At 40.9% G+C, this 18,533-nt stretch overlaps 1 long non-coding RNA gene across 1 annotated transcript; it reads right to left on the reverse strand.

Annotated features, from left to right (window-relative positions):
* Positions 1-1,041: 1,041 nt before the first annotated feature.
* On the reverse strand, positions 1,042-3,651 carry LOC310674007. Its single transcript, XR_014509303.1, has 3 exons — positions 3,531-3,651; positions 3,013-3,095; positions 1,042-1,720 (listed from the first exon to the last, which is right to left on the reverse strand). It is a non-coding gene; the product is annotated as an uncharacterized lncRNA (long non-coding RNA).
* Between the last annotated feature and the right edge of the window lie 14,882 nt (positions 3,652-18,533).

Below are 18,533 nucleotides of genomic sequence, written 5' to 3' on the forward strand. Positions count from 1 at the left end.
TCTGGTGCCCTGGTACTCACACTCCATGGAATATGAGTGAAACGTCAGGTCCATTTGAGGATCCTGATCATTCTAAATCATTTGAGGAAATAGTAGCATGTTCCAAGCAAAGAGAAATTTATGCTCCGTGTGTATGTGTGTGTGTGTATGTGTGTAAAAAAATAAGTCCAAGGGTATTGTGCTCAGCATTTCCAAGTTGATTAGTTGGAAAGGAGGGAAAGCAACAGACAGGAAACATTTCGAGGAACTTTGATTCTTTTGCCAGTTCTATTACTTCCAGCATGGGAAACCCAGCCAGATGGGTGGGGTATAAATAATAAAATTATTATTAAATTGAATCTGACTGTGCTCATTCATGCACCAAGTGTATCCAGCTTAGATTATTGTAACAGACTTAGTGAAGAGGGTTTGCAACCAGTCTGTTGCCTGAAAATATAAGTCAAGTGTTATTTCTGCAGCAGTGATAGTCATTTTGCATCTAGACATAGGTAGGTAAAGGTGAACAATGTAACCCAATCAAACTGCTTAACTCAGTGTTTGTTCCTAGCAGATTAGTGCTAGGTACAATCCAGATCAGCTCATGTAGAATCTTTCCGCACTGCCATTTCCAGATCTCAGCAGCAGTGAGGCTTGGAGTGGTGTTTCAATGGTAAACTGGACATATCACCAAGCCTATGATCTAAGATGTTTTCACTCAAATGCCCAACTTCATGCCAGATGCAATGGCTCATCCAGTCAGGGGTACCAACCTGAATAAAATATGGGGGGCAGGTAAACCCCACCCCTTATAATCAATCACATCACATGGCACACGTACAACACTTGAATGGCAATGCCCATCAGTGCGGGGGCATGGCCTCTTCAACTATTTCATTAGGAGAGTCAAAGGGACCTCGGTCCCTAGGACTGGCTCCTATGCATCCAGTTCTAGAATTCCAATATCACTGATACTTTGGAAGATTTGAATTACCAGATAGTTAAAATGTATTGCTGCCCACAGAAAGAGCAAGTTCACAAAATACAACATTTAAACAATATGACTGAAGAATTCAGAATCAACAAATTTTATTGACCAAATTTAGTTAAGGGAACATTTACTGAATTCTGCTACTACTTTGAAAACAAATGCAGAGAATTTTATATTTTGATTGCTGCATAGACCACAACTATATGCCGGCTGTCAGATACAGTCAACTGCTGTCTGAGAAGAAGTCCAGTTCTGGAGGCCTGCTGTCAGATGCCTGTCCCTTATGACCAAATCTTCCGATATGAGATGTTTATGTCAAATGTCAGTTAACCAGCAAATGTTAAGAAGATTCTTCCAGATTATTCATAACAGCAATGGAGATTTCTCATGTTTCTTTGATTTTGGTATTTCCCCCCTAATGCTGCAATATTAGCGACATCTACCTTCATTGCAAGCTGAGATTTGAGCTCCTCTAGATTTTGGGGTTGGCAAAGCCACCCCACAACTTGATGCTATTGAGAGCCCTGAAGTTGATTCAAGCAAATACCTATACAGAATAGGTCTTGCACAAAGACATGGAGCACATATGCTTCAAGTCTATCTTAGTGTTTTTCTACTTTGTGGGTAGACAACAGACTATTGTATACATATGACACATTCCTCCATAATAACTAGTGGGCCAATCGCATTCACGTGGTTTGCATTGTCCTTTGGCTCGATAACAGTGTTTTTCATTCCTAATGGTAGAGAATCCTGTAGAAAGCAACAAATATGACAAATGATTTCTGAGTAGGCATGCTACACATTTGCTAGAAGACATGAAGCCCGGCCCATGAATGGGGACCCATACATGCATTCAGGTGATGTTTCCAATGTCCTGGTGGGTTTTGCCCCAGCTGGTCAGTCCCTGACCTCCTCTGTTTTAAGTAATGAAGATCTACAGTGGCCTGTTACTCACATTCACTTGAATGTTGGGGAGGAGGGGGAGAAGGGAATTTCATATATTTGAGGACCCTGATGGTCCTCAATCAGCAGTGGTGTTAAGCAGCACCTTCTTCCACCAAGAAAACAGAAGTGAATGCTCCAGATATTGCGCTCTCTCTCTCTCTCTCTCTCTCTCTGTGTGTGTGTGTGTGTGTACCTTGCAGAAATGAAGAAAGACTTTGGGTGAATTTGCATGTTCAGGGTTCCAAAGGGTTGGGCCATAATCATAATCATAATAATAATTTATTATTTATACCCCACCCATCTGGCTGGGTTTCCCCAGCCACTCTGGGCAGCTTCCAACAAAGTATTAAAATACAGTGGTCTGTTAAACATTAAAAGCTTCCCAAAACAGGGCTGCCTTCAGATGTCTACTAAAGAATTTGGTCATCTTCCTGCTGTACCAGTCCTTTATTTATTTATTTATTTATTTATTTATTTATTTATTTATTTAATGTCTCTGAATCATCTACCCCCATAAGTCCATCATTCCATGCTGTCAAGGAGCTCTCAATGAGCCATGTCATCCACAGGGCAGGCACACACAGAGAAAGCACGGGATGCAATTAGCATTTTATTAGCGGAAAACAACAATACAGCAATGTCCCTGGTTCGTCTTAACTCAATGAAGGCATTGCTGAAACTAAGCTCTAGGTACGCCTTTTCCCTCTAGCTTCTCACTCTGGATCCCACCAAGCAGGTGAAGGTTGCATTGAGGGGGGTGAGCTCCTTCTCTGCACTCATCTGGCTCATTGCTTCAAGCAGTGGGTCAGAGTGGGAGGAGAGTCAGCAGGACTGAGAAAGTCTGTGTGCATGCTGTGATTTTCAACTTCTAATCCTGCCCTGGAAGACCCTCCTTCTCCTGACCCACCTTGACTGCTCAAGTCTCCTGCTTCTATCAGCTTCCAGCTTGTCCCCTCTGCTGACTCCTCCTCAGTGTCCCACCACCAGGCTCTGGGCTCTAAGATGTCATCTTTGGAACCCTCCCTGGGGGGCTATTGAGAGGCAGGTTCCCAGCAGTCTTTTTCATCCTGCCAGACCCTGACACATGCATATCTTACCTGGATCAGCCAGTAGAAGTATCAGGGAGAGGAACACTGAGAGACTGAAGAAAGAGTTCATGGTGGAACATTTGTTGAAAAATCTGTTGTAGGTGGAAGAGAGGAGCTGGTTTAATTCTTCATCGACATGTGGTTGAATGAATCTTTCTCATTGGTTTGGATATTCCCCCCTCTACCATTCTGGTTTACAATGAATGGTTGTTGAAAGAGACATACAATATATATACTTTAGATATTGTACTTATTTATACCTACAGTTTACTGCCAACCTAGCAGTTCGAAAGCATGTCAAAGTGCAAGTAGATAAATTGGTACCGCTCTGGCGGGAAGATAAACGGCATTTCCGTGCGCTGCTCTGGTTCACCAGAAGCGGCTTAGTCATGCTTGCCACATGACCCGGAAGCTGTACGCCGGCTCCCTCGGCCGATAAAGTGAGATGAGCGCCACAACCCCAGAGTCGGTCATGACTGGACCTAATGGTCAGGGGTCCCTTTACATTTATACCTACAGTTACATACCAAAGAAATGGAAAGCCTCTGTTCCTTTTGATTTAACTTCCTTCCTTGTGCTCTTCTTCAGCCTTTTAATCTCACTGTTACATGGCATCCCTCTTTGACCGAACTGTTTATATTGATCTGGAGAACCTGCCTGACTGTAGACTTCACACCCAAAACACGGAACATGACGAACAACTAGATAAACCCACTTTTCTTCAATAATCATTATATGAGATCAGGATCAATGTTCCTTCTTAAGTACCTTACAACCTACAACTTGGAGGCACTTAAGGAACTTGCTTAAAACAATTTTGTTTCAGCAGTGTATTCAGGCATTTAGCAGTTACATATGTTTTATCTCATTTTAGGTACACTTGGTTATAATTATCTTTTGAATGTTTATCATGATCTGAACAATCTTCCTACTGGGCAGTCCCTCTGGATTGTGATCTCACATCAAAAATGAGGAATACTGCAGAGTAGGTAGAGGAAGCATTACTAATCTCCCTTAATTTATTTCATTAATTCCTCACCGTAAGAACTTGGACCATCTTCTGTTAACGTTTCTTTTTGAATAAGTATGTTATCCTGAATTTTACTGAACTGTTACAGATTTTCTTTACTTACTGTAGATATCACATCACTGACACTCTTCATGGTTTAAAGAGTTGTTGTTGTTGTTAACCTTGCAAATCTGTTGTAGTAATTAATCTTATATGATTGGCATTTATAGAAACATTATTTCCAGAGTGTGTAATGAGGATGCATGGTTCCCTCAAGTATTCTCCATGTGTTCATTGGAATGGTTTTACATTGCTTGTTTTAATGCTTTAGCTGTAGCAATAATAATAAAAACGAGGAACCATGATGTGCATCTGTATTGTTGCACTATTTCTTAAACCTATCATTATGTATATTTTTAGCAGATCAGAGCTATGTACAAACAATATCATGTAGCATCTTTCCCGCAGTCATTCCATACCCCATTTTCCATGTTTACGCCAATGACAAAAGGAATTGGAGTGGTGTGTACTATAGATTTATAAAAGCAGGGAAAGCAAACTTTATCCAATTCAAGTATTGCCAACTCCCCAACTGAAAAGGGGGTGTTTCCATCCACTCACCACATCTGCATTGCAGTTGCAAAAGAAAGACTCTCAGTCAAATAATTACAATATTGCTGTTAATTTGCCGTTTTAGACCAGCATAACAGTTAACATCTGTTATGACCTATCGATAGAACCAGTTGACTCCAATTAAAATTTCTTGTAGTGACATGACCACTGATTGAGCCCAATTTATTTTCTATCTCAACTAGGGATGGGTCTCAACCCATAGTCTCTGCTTGTTTAATGTTCAATTCATTCAATGCTTGTTTAATGTTCAATTCAAAGTGTTGGTGCTGACCTTTAAAGCCTTAAATGGCCTCGGCCCTGAAGGAGCATCTCCACCCCCATCGTTCAGCCCAGACACTGAGATCCAGCACCGAGGACCTTCTGGCGGTTCCCTCATTCCTAGAAGTGAGGTTACAGGGAACCAGACAGAGGGCCTTCTTGGTAGTGGCGCCCACCCTGTGGAACACCCTCCCTTCAGATGTGAAGGAAATAAGCAGCTATCTTCTCTTTAAAAGACATCTGAAGGCAGCCCTGTTTAGGGAAGTTTTTAATATTTAATGCTGTATTGTTTTTAGCACTTGATTGGAAGCCGCCCAGAGTGGCTGGGGAAACTCAGTCAGATGGGCGGGGTATTAATAAATTATAATTATAATTATAATTATAATTATAATTATTAATGGTTCTCGCCATGACAGGTCAGTACATGGCCAACTATTCTGGGAACAGTATCTATTAATTTCACCACTTCTTCATGACTTGAACATGCATGTAGCCAGTCTTTGTGAGGGTAGCTGAATGCACTGACTACTACAACATTTCCTCTTTTGGATGGTTCCTTGATTTCATATACTGATTTCCACAACTCAAAAAATGCCTGAGCATTTTGATCGGGAGAGCATAGCATGTCCCCATTACTAAATTTCTCTTGGTGCCCAGGAGATTTCTAGCTTGCTGGACCCAATGCTTTCTTTGTGGTACAGAACAACACTGCCTCCAATACATCCTTTATAGAGAGTTTAAAATAGAAGATAATGGTGTCCTACTGTGTCTTTTCATTCTATTCATTTCAATTGTGCCTACTATATCAATGTTGTCCTCTAAGAACAAGCATTCCAGTTTGCCAATCTTGGCTCAAAGGCTTCTAGCAAAGTTTCTTGCCTCAAAAAGAAGAGTCTGTGTGGTCTCATATGTAACTACTCCATTTGAAGATAGCGCCTCTCATCAATTTACAGATCTAGTTTTCTTAAACCATACCCCTATTTCAGGAGCCAGCTAAACCACCAAAACTGATGTCACGAAACTCTTGTTTTGTTATAAGAAAACCCCAAGAAGGATACATGTGGTCATCTAGGTAGAACCGATCTTGCACAAACACACATGACACATTGTTAAAATAGATCTTTGTATTCCCCGCCCCCCCCCCCGAATTGTGGAGCCTCTGTCTATATGATCTCCTGTCAAAATTTGCAACAGACCAGAATATGGTAATTACAGCTCTCAATGCGATAGGGTTGGGGCAAACGACAGAAAACTTCTTGGCAAAGTCCTCCAGCAGCACGGCACTCCCATCTCCTCGAAATCCTATAAGAGAACACTGTGGAAAAGAAAAGAAGATGGTAGACTATCTCAGAAGATTATATGCTACATGTTCTTATGAAACCTAGTCCATGGATGGAGACAGGGCTGTGCATTGAACAGGTGCGAGCTCGGCCAAAATAATAATACCATATCTCCTCAAGCATATCTCCTCAAGCTCCTTTTAAAATGTTGGAGAACCTCAGACTTATCCCAGAAAATATCAGTTTAAATTGGCCTTCCTAATGTTGCCACCCCCCACACCAATATTTGCAGTTTTCTTTCTTTCTTTCTTTCTTTCTCTCTTTCTTTCTTTCTTTCTTTCACATGTTTCCCCTTTTGATGTCCATTTTTGTACATCTTGCTTGGCTGGAGAACTGCATTGCAAAAGTAGAAGGAATTTAAAGGATAGTTGTGTGCATTCTTTTGGAAAGGGTGAATTGGGCAGGTTTTTGCCATTAAATGTGAACTGAATTCAATTTCTTCCCCATCCTTACTTCCCACAGTATAAACCCTGCCAAATCATGGGGGAAATTAGTTTAGGTTTATTTGTAACTGGAAACTTTGACTTTATTTATTTAATGGCTTGAAAAGGGAATGATGCATAGTTCTTTAAAATAAATAAATGAATGGCAGCTTTGCTTTATCTGAAAGTGACAAATGACAAATTTCAGAAAGATCATTGCCTTAGTTTTCCTAGATGGGCAGACATTAATACTGAGGTGGCTGGGGAAACGAAAGAGATTTCCCTTAATGTATCCTACTGTTTTCTAAACTGCTTTTATGAAAATAGCAGACATGAACAGGATGCCCAGCACCTGCCATGTTATAGTCAAATAGGTCCAGGGACACTTCACACATGATTGCAAAGTGAGGAAGAAGCAGTGACCAGGAAGGTTGATAATTTTTGACCTAGGTACAACCTAATTAGATTGTTGTTGTTTAGTCGTTTAGTCGTGTCCGACTCTTCGTGACCCCATGGACCAGAGCACGCCAGGCCCCTCTGTCCTCCACTGCCCCCCGCAGTCCGGTCAGACTCATGTTTGTAGCCTCAAGAACACCATCCAGCCATCTCGTCCTCTGTCGTCCCCTTCTCCTTGTGCCCTCAATCTTTCCCAACATCAGGGTCTTTTCCAGATTATTGCAACACAATCCATACAAAGCTGTCTTCGAAGCAAATTTGCAACCAGACTGTTGTTTGAATATATAACTCAATTTGTTATTCCAGCTGTAGTGATGGTTTGCATCTAGACGCAATTGAAACTGATGTTCTTTACCTTTAAGTTCTTAAATGTCTAAGGAGCAGGATAGGTCAAGGGCTACCCACATCTATGAAAATTCACTCCAGACACATCATTACATACTGGAAGTCCTGGTTACTGTCTCTTGTCATCGGAAATATAATGCTTGCTAAATGTCTCTCATGTAGATCACTTAGTATTTTCCTGCTTTGTGGAACCTCTGCCTGTATTACTTCATGTCAAAATATGCAAGAGATCTTTTTTAATTTACCACAGTCTCCAACATAAGATAGTTTGGACCAATGGCAGACACGCATTTGACATATTCCTCCAGCAGCATAACACTCCTTTGCATTTATAAGTAAACTGTGTAGAAAAGATTATAAATGTTGGAGGACGCATGCCACATACTAGGCTGAACTCATGAAGCCCAATTCACAAATGAGGACACAGGGGCGTGCATGGAAGCCATGCTCTCAAAGTCCCCATCCATGTTGCCCACATGCTCAGTCCATGACCTTCCCTATTTTGAAGGTCAACACCCACCCACCCAATTTAAAAGGCCATAGATTGCTTAATTAACCAGAGCCAAAGTCTTGTAAATATCCCCATAAATTCTTCATTCCATACATTGCTTACCTAGATCAACCAGTAACAGTTTCAGGGAGAAGAGAACTGGGAGACTGGAGGCCTTCATGGTGGGAGTTTGACTGAAAACGCTGTTTTAACAGAAGGCACAGAGTTGACTTAACCCTTGCTTCAACTGTGGTACTGTTAAGTGTAGCTATCTCCAGGCAGGGAGGGGGACTGCTCAAGTTTGTTTGTTTGTTTTAAAGTTGCTTTCCTTTAAGCCTTCTCTGAAATGAGTGCTTTGTTGTAGTAGCACTTTGTAATGTTACAGGGAAACAGGCAGAGGGACTTCTCTGAATCAAGAAGGACACTGACAAACTGGAACGTGTCCAGAGGAGGGCAACCAAAATGGTCAAAGGCCTGGAAAAGATGCCTTATGAGGAACGGCTAAGGGAGCTGGGCATGTTTAGCCTGGAGAAGAGGAGGTTAAGGAGTGATATGATAGCCATGTTCAAATATATAAAAGGATGTCACATAGAGGAGGGAGAAAGGTTGTTTTCTGCTGCTCCAGATAAGCGGACACGGAGCAATGGATCCAAACTACAAGAAAGAAGATTCCATCTAAACATTAGGAAGAACTTCCTGACAGTAAGAGCTGTTCGACAGTGGAATTTGCTGCCAAGGAGTGTGGTGGAGTCTTCTTCTTTGAAGGTCTTTAAGCAGAGGCTTGACAACCATATGTCAGGAGTGCTCTGATGGTGTTTCCTGCTTGGCAGGGGGTTGGACTCGATGGCCCTTGTGGTCTCTTCCAACTCTATGATTCTATGATTCTATTCTATGATTCTCTGCAGCGGAGCCTTTCCTGTGGAATGTCCTCCCATCAGATGTCAAGTAGATAAATAATTATACCACTTTTAGAAGACACCGGAAGGCAGCCCTATATCGAAAAGTTCTTAATATTTAATGTTTATTAGGGACGCGGGTGGCACTGTGGGTTAAACCACAGAGCCTAGGACTTGCCGATCAAAAGCTCAGCGGTTCGAATCCCCGCGACGGGGTGAGCTCCTATTGCTCGGTCCCTGCTCCTGCCAACCTAGCAGCTCAAAAGCACATCAAAGTGCAAGTAGATAAATAGGTACCACTCTGGCAGGAAGGTAAACGGCGTTTCCGTGCGCTGCTCTGGTTCGCCAGAAGCGGCTTAGTCATGCTAGCCGCATGACCCGGAAGCTGTACGCCGGCTCCCTTGGTCTTTAAAGCGAGATGAGTGCCGCAACCCCAGAGTCGGTCATGACTGGACCTAATGGTCAGGGGTCCCTTTACCCTTTACCTTTACCTATGTTTTAAAATGTGTTAGAAGCCACCCAGCAAGAGGGGCAGGGAATAAATAATATAATTATTCTTATTCTTATTCGCCACTGTGATTTTTTTCGGTAGAATTTGAAATCTGCCTCAGAGCCAAAAACAATGGCGACCCTGTTAATTTCAGTGTGGCTTGTTTATGAATTGACATGCTGAGATTTGAGCCATCAACTGAACATCTATAATTCTATGGACACTCGTGAAACTTTAAGTTTTGATAGATTCTGATCAGAATATGTATTTACAGACAATCATGTTAAGTAACAGCCTTGTAAAAAATCAAGTACTTTGCACTACTTGAGGCAAGTAGTACATTTGGCATTTGTTAAAATCTCTTAATAAATCACATTCCATTTTTTAAAACTTTGAAAGAAGTTTATAGGCACAATTGGTTTAAATGTTCTTCCACATCTAAGCTTCCTTTCCCAAGATGAGAAACAGATGCAGAAATAATTCAGAAACTTATAATGACATAACTGTCCACAGCTGTTGTTGTTATTGTTATCATTAATAATAATTTCATTTCTATACTGCTACTTTATATTTTAAAGAGAGAGAAAATAAAAAAGCAGATTACAACCTGGAAATGATTACAGTTTATGGACTCACGTCATGCAAGAGGTGGAGAATGTGGATAGACAGAAGTTGCTTTCCTTCTTACAGAACCCAGGAGCCCCAGATCACCCAATGAAGCTGAATTTTGGAAGATTCAAGATAGCCAAAAGGAAGGGATTCTTTACATGCATAGCTAAAATATGGAATTCACTATCACAAGTTGATGGACAGATTCTTTTTGAAGATTCCCATGGAAAGCGCCCTTGCATTTATGAAGGCTAAGATGCAAACCCTCCAGATGTTTTGGGACTACAATTCCCATCATCCCTGGCCACTAGTCCTGTTAGCTAGGGATTAAGGGAGTTGTAATCCCAAAACATCTGGAGGGTCAAGTTTGGCCATGCCTGTCCTACACAAATCCAGAGTGGAGAGTGGAGATGCTTAGATTCTGCCTTGTACGCCTCCTTGCAGCAACTCCTGCAGCCAAGCTGGTGCCAAACATATTGCTCTGCTTTCTTTTGAAGCACAATAGTGAGGCCAAGAGGGGAATCTTGTCGTCTGGGCAACCCAGAACCTCCATACATTCCACCAGGCTTGTGCCCCAGGGAGGTCAGCAAAAACACAGGAAGTGGCCATTATGAATTATCAGTCTCTGCAGCCACAGCAGGTGCTGTGATTCTCCAAAGGTTTGACTTCACCCCCAGAGGTGCACTCCATGGTCTCTCAAGACATATGGATGCCAACAACCCCTCTTCTGGTGAACCTAAAATCTGGGATGAGAAATAATCTTCATGAAGGTTAAGTATGGATTAGTCAGAGTAACACAACTTTTGGTGACCTCCAGATTAAACCACTGGACTATTTCATATTTGGGTCTGCCTGTGGAGACTGTCTGACTCCTCAAAATATGGCCACTTAGCTGCTGACAGATGGTGGCAATGTGTCTCACTGGTAGTGGAAAAATGTGCTGGATTCTAGGTTTTTTCTGGGTTTACCTTTAAAAAAACCCCTATATGGTCTGGTTCCTGATCTAACCAATCAACTGCCCTGATGGTAGGTCCTATTCCCAGGCCATTATCCAACTGCCTCCTCCATTTTAAGTGAGGGTGGTGGGAACTGGGGTGAGGACCTTCTCAATTCTCCCCATTCCTCATTCCTGTGTGCAGGCAGGTAGGGTCTCAGCCAGCGTACCAGATGGAGCTGGCAGACAGCTGCCCTGGATACAGAATATAAGTCAGAATATTTGGCCATATAAGTGACCAAAATATAGCATCCATCTGGATAAACAATAGTTTAGGGCAGAGTACACTTGGACCTCAGTGGACGTATAAAAAAATAAGAATTATCTTGATTTGAAGGACATTGATTTTATTGCATTTGTATATTCCTTTATATATATTTTTCTTACATGGCCTTCCCCAAAAGGTCCCAGGACAGGTTAGAACAATTGTATAATAATAATTTGTGCCTTGGATGCTGATTTATCCAAATTTATCCTACATCTCTCTTTGTCTCAAACACTCAAGAAGGAAAATTAATCACAATGAACATACCGGTAGGTTTGGCAACATTTTCCTGTTCAGAAGCAAAAACTTGCTATCTGGATGTAGTGCATTAATAGCAATATGAAAGAGAAATATTGTTGATTTTTGGATTTAATCAGTATATGTACCATTTTAACAAGAGTGATTTCAAACAGGAGATGGATCAGCACTGTCTTTTATGTTTTATGGAGGAAGGGAAATAGCAAGACATTGGTTGTTATTCTAAATTTACATTGGGAATGTTCTTACCAGAATAAATGAATGATCCACTTCTTTTTTTCATAGGTGAGACCATTTGTGATACATACTTGTTTTCGAAGCTGATTGCATTTATATTTTTGAAACCCCGTTTTTAACATCTCTTTTTAATTTATTACTGTATATTTTATATAAGTTGCTTAGAGGTTCTGATAACTGGATGGTACGTAAAACCTGTTATATTAAGACACGAATGAATATGGAGTTGTAGTATAGAGCTTGGTTATAATAATATGTCTATATTTCAAGTTTCCTGAAGCTAACAGCCACAGTCAAAGATCATCTAAATTCTACTCCTATAAGGTCACAAAATGTGCAAGGGATAATAGTGAGGGACATAGATGGCCGGGCAAGTATAATGAAAGAAAAAGTGAAAGTGCCTCTGCATCAGGTAAATTTGAAATTTACAGCCAGCTATAATATAAGAGAGAACATGATGAAAATGGCTGATAGGTGGTACCTCACTCCTTCCAGATGATCAAGAATGTATAAAAATTTGGCGAATGCTTGTTGGAGATGTGGAGGAAATAACGGTGGCATGATCCACATGTGGTGTGTAAAATATTTTTTGGGAAAATATATGATGAATTAAAAAAGATGATGGGGATAACTTTTACTAAAAAACTGGAGGCATTTCTATTAAGTATTATAGATAAGGAGATCCCAAAAAAATCTAAGAGAGGTATTCTTATATGCAACCGAAGCGGCTTGTATACTTGTGGCCAAGGGATAGAAAGATCACGAGGCTCCAAAAATAACAGATTGGCAAATCAAATTACAGGAATTGGTGGAGACGGCTCAATTGACTAGTAAACTCAGAGGAAACTCAAAGCAAAAATTTGCGGAAAAATGGGATGGTTATAGAAGATATGTTCAAAAATACAATAATAGTTTTGACTCTGTGCTAGCATTCGAGTGATAAAGGAACTAAAAAGAGGTGGATAACAATTAAGGATTTATTATGTTTTCAGAATGTATTAGAAAAATTATATAGAAAGGTTTATTGTTTTGTGTACATTCAAATGTAAGATAAAATATATGCAAAGGGACTTGACAGGAAGTCAAAGTTGAAGAAAAGATTTTGGAAGATAAAGGGGGGGATATTTACTTTCATTATTATCATTTTGTGTGTGGGTGTGGGTGTGTGGTTGTCTGCACATATGTGTGTTGTTGTATGCAATGTTTGGGAGGAAATAAGATGGTAAATAACAAATAACAAACTAAATATTGATGTATGTAATTTTTATTTCTTAATTATATTTAGTGGTAGTATGGCTGTATTGTTTTTTGTAACATAAAATCATTCAATAAAAATTATTTTTTTAAAAAGTGCCTCTCCAGATTGGACCTGAAAATACATATTCAGAGTCTGCTCTGATGGTGATCTCCTTTGATTTTGACAAGTGTTCATCACGTGACATCATTATGACACCCGGTGATGGACAGGTGTGCATTGTGCCTACCTGTCAAGGTTGCTCCATCAGGTGGGGGCAGATTAGGATCTGGGGAGCAGGCCCACCTGTGGGTTACAGTGTAGATTCTTAATCATTTATCTTGCTAAACTCTGAGCCGTTTTCTTTATCCACATGGTAATTTTCTCGTAAGTGGCAGTTGATGCACATTATTAACTGTGTCTAAAAACTCTGGGTCATTCCGTTTCTAAGAAGTTGCTCGTGATCTTATGACGATAATCGCCCTTGCCGTTAAATCCATAAATAATATATACTTTTGAAATATAACGTGCCTAATAACTAACTTTATCCAACCATTTCGTTTCGCTAAGAGACTAGCAATATTTTGCCTAGCCTCTTCATCCATAGAGGTGACAGTTTCAGGTTCATTCATCAGTGACTTGAAGGCAGCTACCAGGTGACTTGTTGATGGCCATAGATAATTAGTTAGGTGTGGCTTTTCGGGATCTAAAGTTTCATGTAGAAATTCCAAGTATACTCTAAACTCTGAAAGTCCACTTGCAAGTTTTCTTAAACATGTTTCCTTATCAAATTTACGTGGGAAGCATTCTTGTGCGTCGGGTTCTGGAATGATGAAGTCTTTCGAACGTAGAGTGTCCCAGTGCATCTCGCATGTGCCTAGTTCCTTACACATATCGTTAAATATACTCTTGGTTCTTAATTTGAGCCAAATAGCCATGTTCAAGATTCGTGGATCGTTGCCTAATACTTCCGCATATGCGGGTCCCGGCTCTTCCCTAGCCAAGAGCATGAGAATAATGCAAATACTGCATCTAAGTAGAACACTCATTGTCTTCCCTTCAGGCTTCTCTCTCTCTCTCTCTCTCTCTCTCTCTCTCTCTCTCTCTCAACTTTGTAGACTGAGATCTTGATTGGCTGGATGTGGCAATTCCTTATGAGGCAATGATTTCAGTATGCACTCTTCAAGGACACCTGATATAAATCACATTGATAAAAATGTAACCGTGAGTAAAGAGCAGGATAAAAACAGCAACTATAGCAGTTGCTATAGTATATATATTTAATATATACTATATATATACTATATATACTATATATATATATATATATATATATATATATATAGTATATATTTATATATATATATTTAATATATATAGTATATATTTATATATATATATTTAATATATATTAGGGACAATAAAAAAGGACATTGCCTGATTATCAAAACACCAGCAAAGTTCATGCCAGACAGGAGTCCAACTGTGGAAGCGAAAGGATTGCTACCTACAGTTCCTGAAGCTCAATGGCCCAGAATGTATACAGAGCAAGACAAAGTCCCCTGTGATATTCCTGTAGAGAAGTTGGCAGATGTGAGCTAGATGAGATAAATGTTAGGTAGATTTGTAGCTAGCTGATCAACCCCAAACAGTGCTCATTAATGGTTCCTCATCATCCTGGAAAAAAGTGACAAGTGGGGTGCTGCAGGGTTCTGTCCTGAGCCCATTGTTGTGCATTGTTGTGATTTGGATGAAGGAATTTAGGGGACGAGAATCAAATTTGTTGATGACACCAAACCAAGAGGTGTACCTAATGCCGCAAAAGGCAAAATTGAGATTTCATATGACCGTAACAGATCGGAGAACTGGGCCCACACTAACAACATGACTTTCAGTAGGGACAAATGTAAGGTTCTGTAATTAGGCAGGAAGAACCAGCTGCTCAAATAAAAGATGGGGGACACCTGGCTTACTAGCAGTAAATGTGAAAAGGATCTAGGGGTCTTAGCATACCATAAACTTGACATGGGTCAACTGTGTGATGCAGCAGCTTTTCTTGGCTGCATCTACAGAAATATAGTGTCCAGATCAAGGGAAGTAATTGTAGTACTCCCTTAGACCAAACCTGAAATACAACGTCCAGTTCTGGGCACCACAATTTATTTATTAGTAAGTATTATTATTGGCTATATCTTTCATAGGTATAAAAGGTAAACAACCAATATTATCTTGAAGCTTTTTGCTCAGAAGTCCCTGGTGGGCCACAATTGTGCTTAGGTTTAGCTAATTGCTATGCCACTGATTTTTCTACTAAGTTCTTGTTTGGAAAGACTTGGTAAAACTGTTAGTAACTAGACATATTTCACACTAAGCTCAGAAAGTCATTCCTTGTATCAGAACAGTTTTGTGTGTCTGATTCTAGTTAAAATATACAGTTTGTGGAATACCCCTGCCTTCAGAGGCAGTTTTAAGGTAACACAACCAATTCAGCCCCACTGGGTGCCAGCGTCCCCGAGGGCGGGCGGGGGGGCTGCAATCATGATGTAGAACAGAGTGCGAGAGGTGGGGGGGGGGACGACCAAATTTTAGGATTGCACAGGGCACTGAAATTTGAGGGCCTAAGTTCCGCTACTGCTCCCTTTTAGCTGTTCTTGTGCTTTACGTTCCAAAATTTAGCTTCCTTGGATGATCCTTGTGTTGTGCAATGGGAGAAAAACTTCTCCCTATCCATTTCTGACCCATTGTTTCTTACGAGTGCACATAGTTTGCAGCAAAGCACATAATATTAACACTGCAAGACCAATGAAGTTGAATTCAGTTCACTCAAAGCACTGGGACAACCAGCAACAAAGGATTCGGTATGATACCCATCTCTTCCTCCTCCTCTCTGCTCTTTCTGCTCTAGCAAGAAAGAGAAAAAGAAGAGGCTTGTGTAGAAGTCCTTTTCCCCTGCATGGGAAACAATTCTTTCCTTGCAACTAATACAACCTGAGAGAGCATACTCACAATCCCCAAGTGGAAGGCAAAGAGGTTTCAGGTGGTCATAATAGGTGTCTTCACCTTCACAAAGAGGAGCTTACAACCCTCTGTGGAGTTTCCTTTTTATATGCTACTTCGTGCATTTAACTGTAGTATTTCATCCTACACACACCCCTCCATTCTTCTTTTAACTGAATCCAACTTTAATAATTTCAGGAACATTCCACTCCTGTGGGTTGTTCCTTGCCTTGTTCTTCCTTGACACACCTCACTTCTTTGATAGCCTCTATCTCCCACCAATGTACCAGATCGTAGATACCATTCTCTTTCAACTTTATTTACCATAAATTATCAGCTCTCATTAATTAGGTTTGGTTTAAATTCTACCCTCACACCCACAACCAGCTTTCTATCTATATTTGGAACAGACTGATGTCCCCCACCCACCCACCCAAGGTGGTGCAGCTTTCAAAAATGGAAGCTTATATCTGACCAAGAACAGAAGACATACCAGGGGCAGTGGGAAGCATGGATCAAAGATTCAGAATTAGGGTAGGTGGTAAGGCACATAGCTATGATCTGTACTTGCCTCCAAGATATAGGCCAGAATGAACTTAAGACAGGATGTTGATCTTTGTGAGCTTAACAGATCAGTTAAAAACAGAAATAGTCGCAAAATGACCACTGTAGGATGCCTGAGTGTTTACCGTTGCTGCGGGTGGCATAGACAATCACAAAATGGCGGCCCTTGGTGATGCGTTTGATAGTTCCACAATTTGCTGCCATGACAGTCATTTCCCTGAAGGCAAATTGGTGAGGATGTGTGCGAAGTAAATTACCCGAGAAACGGAATATATTACAAAGCTACAGTCATTTTCAGTCTGCTCATCACAATCATGATTTTAATGTCTGTTTGTTCTAAGTGTTTTAAATGTGATGTTTTTATAGGAGGGGAGGTATGTTTTCTGGAGTGTTATTATTTATCCCCCCCCCCCTGCTGACGTTGGTTTTAAGTTTTTTAAAAGTTTCAAATTACACACACACACACACGCCCCTTTGTCTGCTCCACTTAAGATTTTATGGCATTAAATGTCTCTCCTAGGTTGTGATGGCTCAGGCCTAGCAGGAAAGTGTTTGCTCTGACTCCGCAGATGAAAGTTTATTTGTATATTTATGAACATATGTATATACCACTGTTCATATATTTTTAAAGAACATCAGGGCCGTTTACAACAATTATAGGTAACATCATACAATAAAACCATGAGAAAATGCTTAAATCAGAAATGAGCCTATTGTGTTGGGAAGATGTATTCTAAATTTCATACCTAAATCTGACAGAAAACAAATGTTTTCAGTCGAAATAGAAGGCACCTGCTGAATCTCTGTTGACAGAGTTTCCCACAGTACTGGGTTGATGATGCAAAAGGCTCGCTCTCCTATTGCTGCCAAATACCCATCACCAACTTGGGGAATGACTCCTGACACTGCTGATGACAGTCTCAGGGACCAAACCATTTTATAAGCTTTCAGGCAATCCTTGAAGTACTCTGGACCAACATCACTCAGGACTTTGTAGATTAAAACAAGGACCTTGAACTTGATTCACATTGGCAGCCAGTGCAGATGTTTTAACAGGGGTATCACATGTTCTTGGGCAGATGCTCCCATCTGCGATGTGGCCTCCACATTCTGCACAAGCTGGAGCTTCTGAATTAGGCCTGAGGGCAGCTCCACACTGAGCTCATTGCAGTAATGCAGCCTCAAGACTACCAGTGCATAGACAACAGTCGTCAGGCTAGATTTGTCCAGGAACAGCTGGTGTATGAGATGGAGCTGGTAGCAGGCACTCCCAGCCACAGAGGGCACTATGACCTCTAATGACAAAGACATATCCAAGAGTACCTGTAAGCTACACACTTCAGAAGGAGAGCAACCCTATCCCAAACAAGGAACTTGCCTATCTCCCAAATAAGGGAGCCACTCATTCAGTAAGAGCAGCTCGAAAGGGAAACACTTGATGAGATGGACAAATGGGAGCATATATTATGACCTGCCACCATTCCTTCAGGAATTGCAGGGAAGAAAACATGCCTGCCTCTGTGTACCATCTTGGGGTAGAATAGTGGGGAATGGCTGTAAAGCTGAAATGGGTTTTAAGATAGGCTGCACTTCAGTGGTAGAGTACAATGTTTGTATGAGGGAAAGGTCCTAAGTTCACCCTCTGTGTCTGCAGGTAGATGAGACTCCTGTTTGAAAATCTGGAGAGTTAATACTAGTCCAGGTAAGACAATACATGTAAGAAATGATAAAGTTGCCTTTTCTCTCAAGGCTGCAGCTGCTGAAAACCTCAGGCATAATGTTGCTTTCATTCACATAAAGATACAGGTAAAGGTAAAAAGTAAGGGACTCCTGGACGGTTAAGTCAGGTCAAAGACGACTATGGGGTTGCGGCGCTCATCTCACTTTCAGGCTGAGGGAGCCGCCGTTTGTCCACAGACAGGTTTCCAGGTCATGTGGTCAGCACGAGAAGACCACTTCTGGCAAGACAGGACACTGTGACGGAAGCCAGATTGTACGGAAACGCCATTTACCTTCCCACCACAGTGGTTCCT

This window comes from Podarcis tiliguerta, assembly GCF_965153285.1.
Source record: "Podarcis tiliguerta genome assembly, chromosome: 3".
NCBI lineage: Eukaryota > Metazoa > Chordata > Lepidosauria > Squamata > Lacertidae > Podarcis > Podarcis tiliguerta.